A 6,300-nucleotide genomic window follows, 5' to 3' on the forward strand; every position below is an offset into this window, starting at 1 on the left:
GCTAGACTACATTTCCCAGAATGCAGCTCGCGGGACCGCACCTCCCACCAGCTGGCTCCCGGTTCGGGCAAAGATGAGATTCAGGTTGAGTCCTTCCTCTGGCGCTGTAACTGTCAGATTTCTTTTTGTTTTATACATTTCTTAAAGTTCATGAGAAAGGAATTGCGAACTGAAGCTTACACGGTGAAGTTAAACAAGATTTTTAGCGGGAGCAAGTGGGGGGATGGTGCTAAAAATGGAAAACGTAAAAATGACTTAGGCTGAACCTAAGTTCCTTAGAGAACTTTGGATCTCAAAGCTGCATCAAATGTCGGCTCCTTGGATATCACCCTTACGGCGGCCGTCGATAATAAACGGAGTTTATTGCTAATCGCGGTGACGGAGAACACCGCCGCAGCTGACACAGCACTTCCACGGGGCCGCGAAGTCAAGGTTGGAATTAACTGAGAATTCCAAGTTTGGTTTCAATGCAACGAACTTGATTAGGTTTACGTAAGGTTCATGGAACTACAGCCCAGGATTGGGGGGAGTGGGGAGGGTTTTTAGGTGCCAGGTGCTGCTGCTTGCTTTCGAAGAGATTTAAAGTTAATGGGAGATTGAAGATTGATGGAACCTGTGGAAGTTCCAGTGATGAACAATCAAGAAATTTGCTTGGACGGGAATCTCCGTGCTAATGACAACATAGACGGTATATTGTGGGAAGGGAGGGAAATAGCTAGGAAGTTTCATTCTTCAGTGGTCCAAGCTGTCCACGCGGTGTGTCTTGTGGGGAGGCAAGGGAAATGTGATTGACTCCTCCGCCACCTTTATTGTCCACAAGGCACCTAAGGGCTATCGAAACTGTTTTGTGGCATGAGCTACTCATCCTAATAAGCTGAGAATTTACAAAAAGTTGATACAAACATTGATTATGCTCCAAAGAGAAATATCTTGAATTTCATTTACAAAAATGAGTTGTATTAAAAAAACGATTCAAGTGACTTTAAAGATCTAATTGGCTTTATGTAACGATTCTTCAATTGAGCATTATCCCTTCTAGTAAATGGAAGGGAGCTCCCAGGAGCTGCACAAATGGTCCGTACAAGGAGGTTATTAGCATAAAAAAAAAGGAGGGGGGAGGGGAGGAGGAGAAGTTGTGGCAGATGAAAATAGCTCTATTGCAGGGAACTTCAGAAAATACTGTGGCATGTGCTTTTTATAAAATTTAAATTGTTTTGTAATTCATGTTCAGCCTCAGATTATTTCATTACATAGTTTTACTATGTACTGTTCTGCTCCCGACATAAAGTGTTTTGTGATTGAATAACCCAAGTGAAACCAGGAAGCCACGATTTTTCTCCTCAGCTGGAAATGTATTTGTAGCTTTTTATTGTGAAAGTTTTCAAACATATACAAAAGCAGAAAGAATAGTAAAATGTACCCCATATACTCATATCCTAAATTTAATACTGTTATAACCATCTCATTCATATATCATTTTTAAAAATATTTTATTTGTTTATTTGACAGATCACAAGTAGGCAGAGAGGCAGGCAGAGAGAGAGGAGGAAGCAGGCTCCCTGCTGAGCAGAGAGCCTGATGCGGGGACTCGATCCCAGGACCCTGGGATCATGACCTGAGCCAAAGGCAGAGGCTTTAACCCACTGAGCCACCCAGGCGCCCCTCATTCATATATCATTTTTATTTTTTAATTTTAGATACGGAATCTTAGAACAAATCCCTGACATCGTGTTTTTAACTCCTCAATACTTTGGTAAATATCAAATACTTTGGTAAGTATCATTATCACACTCAGTAATAATTACCAATAAATCCTTCACATCTCCCACTACCTGTAGAACTGTGCTCAGAGTCAGGGGTCTCCAGAAAAAGAAAGCGGAAATATGGCTTTCAGGACAGAAGTTACTTTAGGCCCCCAGCTGTTTTCTGTTATCCCCGTCCTACTGGCTCTACCTGCCTTAGCACACCTCTTGCAAAACTTCCTAGGAGGTGTCAGAATTACAAAGAAATGCAAAAACCTCAGTAGTTGTGGATTTTTAAGGGAACAATGAGAATGCAAAAACTAAGTCTCTAGCAGTCCAGGATATAGCCTAACCATATCAGAGAAAATAAACCAGCAGTTGAACTCCAGTGCTGTTTGTTTGTTTGTTTCTCTTTTAAGATTTTATTGATTTATTTGAGAGGGAGACACAGTGAGGGAGGGAACACAGGCAGGGGGACTAGGAGAGGGAGAAGCAGGCCTCCCACCGAGCATGTGGGGCTCCATCCCAGGGCACTGGGATCATGACCTGAGCTAAAGACAGATGCTTAAGACTGAGCCACCCCGGTGTCCCATCCAGTGCTCTTTCAAAAGCAAATAAGATCCCATGTTCCTTACCCAGGACGAAGGGCTCAAGATCTCATCCAGTTTATACCGGCTCTCAGAGCATGCCCATAGTCCCATACCCTTGTCCAACAGTTACCTCTGCTTCATTATTCCACTAAAGTCTTCACCCTTAGAGGAGCACAAGATTTATTTACATAATAGGCATGTTTTTTAAAGAGCATGCGCAACCTTAGGCCCCCCTTTGCATACAATGATGAAGCTCCCTTTGCTGAATATTCATCCTAACCCCTAAAAAGAAACCTCTCATCCCTGCTGGGGGAGTCACAGCTTTGGAAGCTAGTCCCTGTGATCTCCTTATTTGCTGCAAACAAAATTTCCTTGGCGTGACAGCTCCACCCAGTGTAGTCTCTACCTCTAACTCACCAAGGAGCAAACTCACATTAGTTTGGTTGCAGAAACAGACTAAAATGGGAGTCTCTTATGTCAGGGACAAAATGGAGCTGGTGAATGCAAGTGCAAAAAAGGAAACTTATAAACTAACCTTGAAGGAATGTACATCTCTTCTCAGATATCAACAGAAGACACTAGCCAGTTCCCAAATGTCAGGTCTGTTCATGGCCATCTCTGGACCTCCTTTCCTTGACTCCGCTACCCTGATTCAAGTAAGAAAGATGACTAGGCAACCAATGAACTAAAAAAAGCCAAATGACTTTTTTTTAAAAAATATTTTATTTATTTATTTGACAGAGAGAGACACAGCGAGAGAGGGAACACAAGCACAGGGAGTGGGAGAGTGGGAAGCAGGCTCCCCCCCGAGCAGGGAGCCCGATGTGGGGCTCAATCCCAGGACCCTGGGATCATGACCTGAGCTGAAGGCAGAGGCTTTAACCCACTGAGCCACCCAGGCGCCCCCCAAATGACTTTTATATTTATCCCATAAATATCACTTAGCCTGTGAACAACTCAGAATTCTTTGTTTCGGGCGCCTGGGTGGCTCAGTGGGTTGAGCCGCTGCCTTCGGCTCAGGTCATGATCTCAGGAACCTGGGATCGAGTCCCACATCGGGCTCTCTGCTCAGCAAGAAGCCTGCTTCCCTCTCTCTCTCTCTGCCTGCCTCTCCGTCTACTTGTGATCTCTCTCTGTCAAATAAATAAATAAAATCTTAGAAAAAAAATTAAAAAAAAAAAAGAATTCTTTGTTTCTGTAGCCTTGAGTTTCCTGGTTTGCAGGTCAAAAGGCTTGCAGTAAACTCATCCTTCCGCTTCTGTTTTACTCAGTATGTAGAAATTGCCTTGATAATTGACATGCCCAAGCCCTATTCAAATTTTTCACGTCCAAAATCTCTCATAACTGCTTTGTTTAAGTCAATGTCCAAACAGAATCCATTCATTCTATTTATCTGCTCAGGCACATTTATTCTTGAATACTATCCTGCTGTTCCTTTTTTCAGACCTTTGGCCTGCTGAGGAATCGCGTCAGTTGTCATGATGTCCCACATCTGGGATCTCTCCAATTATTTCTTTGTGTCATTAAACAATTTGTTTCTCTATCTTATGTGTTTGCTGTAAAGTTTATTATTTTAAGTTTATTAATATTATTTTTTAGTAATCTCTACACCCAGCTTGGGGCTCAAACTCATGACCCTGAGATCAAGAGTTGCATGCTCTTCTGAATGAGCCAGTCAGGCACCTCTATTTCTTAAAGTTTTATTTTATTTTTTTCAAGATATTATTTGAGAGTGAGAGAGAGATAGAGATAGAGAGAGAACGAGCATGAGGAGGAGTGGAGGGAGAAGCAGGCCCGCTGCTGAGCAGGGAACCTGACACAGAGCTCCATCCCAGGACCCCAGGATCACGACCTGAGCCAAATGCAGATGCTTAACCGACTGAGCCACACATGTGCCCCTTAAAGTTTTTAATTCCATTAGTTAACACACACTATTATATCAGTTTCAGGTGTACAGCATAGTGATTCAATTCCTGTAAATCTACAGTCCTGATTAAAGTACATCTCTTTTGGGGTGCCTGGGTGGCTCAGCGGGTTAAAGCCTCTGCCTTCGGCTCAGGTCATGATCCCAGGGTCCTGGGATTGAGCCCCACATCAGGCTCTCTGCTCAGCGGGGAGCCTGCTTCCCTTCCTCTCTCTGCCTGCCTCTCTGCCTGCCTGTGATCTCTGTCTGTCAAATAAATAAATAAAATCTTAAAAAAAAAAAAAGTACATCTCTTTTGCCAAAAAGCCATGGATGATACTAGAAATATCTGAAAAAGATTAACTGAAACCAGTTCAAATCCTGGGCAATGTTCCTCTGAATAGGAAAATAAATAACAGCAAATATGTGAAAAATAATTGTTTTAAAGAAAAGAAACTTTTTAAGGATTAACCATTTTAAGATCAAAGGACTCCTCCCCAAAGTAAAAATGTTTGGTAATATCTGTTTTGCAGTTTCTTATATTAAACAGGATCAGTCTGATTATAGGAAAGTCAAAAGGACTGCCAAATTAGAAAGTATAACAGAGGCTTCCATTTTGAGTAATGGTAAATAGGTAATTCCTATTAGCTTAGAAACACACACACACACACACACACACACACACACACACACAAAGTCTATTGGTAAGCATTGGTAAGCTGACAATGTGTACAGAATGAATAAGCCTGTAATTCAGGAGAACAGGGAAGCCTAGACAGAAAGCTGGTTACTGGGAGCTACTTTTCCCCCCAGGGGCATAGGCCAGCTCTGAAAACAGTAAGGCTGAGAAGCAAGACTCTTATCTTTGACATGGTCATGGGTGTAGGGTTATAAAAGTTTGAGTCCAGGACCTGCCAAAAGTAGGTAATTGATAAAACTCCTATATTTGGGGGGTTTTAAAATATTTTATTTATTTGACAGAGAGAGATCACAAGTAGGCAGAGAGGCAGACAGAGAAAGAGGGGGAAGCAGGCTCCCTGCTGAGCAGACAGTCGGATGCGGGGCTCGATCCCAGGACCCTGAGATCATGACCTGGGCTGAAGGCAGAGGCTTCACCCACTGAGCCACCCAGGCGCCCCAGACAAAATATATTTTAAGGCAAAAAAGCATTGATAGACCACACAAAAGTTGCATATGTATGTTCATAGCCTATTATTAATAATATCCAAAAAGGTAGAGGGGCGCCTGGGTGGCTCAGTGGGTGAAGCCTCTGCCTTAGGCTCAGGTCATGATCTCAGGGTCTTGGGATCGAGCCCCGCATCAGGCTTTCTGCTCAACAGGGCATCTGCTTCCCCCTCTCCCTCTGCCTGCCTCTCTGCCTACTTGTGATCTCTCTCTCTCTCTCTCTCTCTCTGTGTCAAATAAATAAATAAAATATTCTTTTAAAAAAGGTGGAACTAGTATCTATCAACGGATGAATAGGTAAGTAAAATGTGGTTTATCCACACAATGGAATATAATTTGGCCATAAAAAGGAATGATACGTGGATGAACCTTGAAAACATACTAAATAAAAGAAACCAGCCCAAAATGCTACATAGTATATGATTCCATTTATATGAAATGTCTAGAATAGAAAACCCCATAGAGACAGAAGGTAGATCAGAAGCTTCCAGGGGCTGGGAGGAAGGCAGAATGTGGAATGACTGTGCGTAGGGATCGAGTTTCATTTTGGAATGATGGGGATGTTCTGGAGTGAGAATAATGGTTGCACATTCTATTAACATACTGAAAACCATTGAATTGTATACTTTAGAAGCGTGAATTTTATAATATGTGAATTAGATCAATACAACCACTTTAAAAGCATTACTAGAGAGACTCTTCATAGTGATAAAATGTTAAATTCACCAAGGCCATAGGACAATTCTAAATTGTATGCACCTGTGTAATAAGTAGTTTGGCTGAAATTTGTCTCCAGGTCCGGAAGATAGGTCTTAAATCTTTAGAATCTGCTGAGTGATAGGAATCTTTCTTATTCGTGGTGGGGGGGGGGGGTTCCTCA

The 6,300-nt window shown here is 42.4% G+C and overlaps 1 long non-coding RNA gene across 1 annotated transcript; it reads left to right on the plus strand.

The window, feature by feature from the left end:
- Positions 1-46: 46 nt before the first annotated feature.
- On the plus strand, positions 47-3,875 carry LOC125089206 (uncharacterized). Its single transcript, XR_007123878.1, has 3 exons — positions 47-688; positions 1,698-1,772; positions 3,777-3,875. It is a non-coding gene; the product is annotated as an uncharacterized LOC125089206 (long non-coding RNA).
- The last annotated feature ends 2,425 nt before the right edge of the window (positions 3,876-6,300 follow it).

This window comes from Lutra lutra, chromosome 17 (genome assembly GCF_902655055.1).
Source record: "Lutra lutra chromosome 17, mLutLut1.2, whole genome shotgun sequence".
Taxonomy (NCBI): Eukaryota; Metazoa; Chordata; class Mammalia; order Carnivora; family Mustelidae; genus Lutra; species Lutra lutra.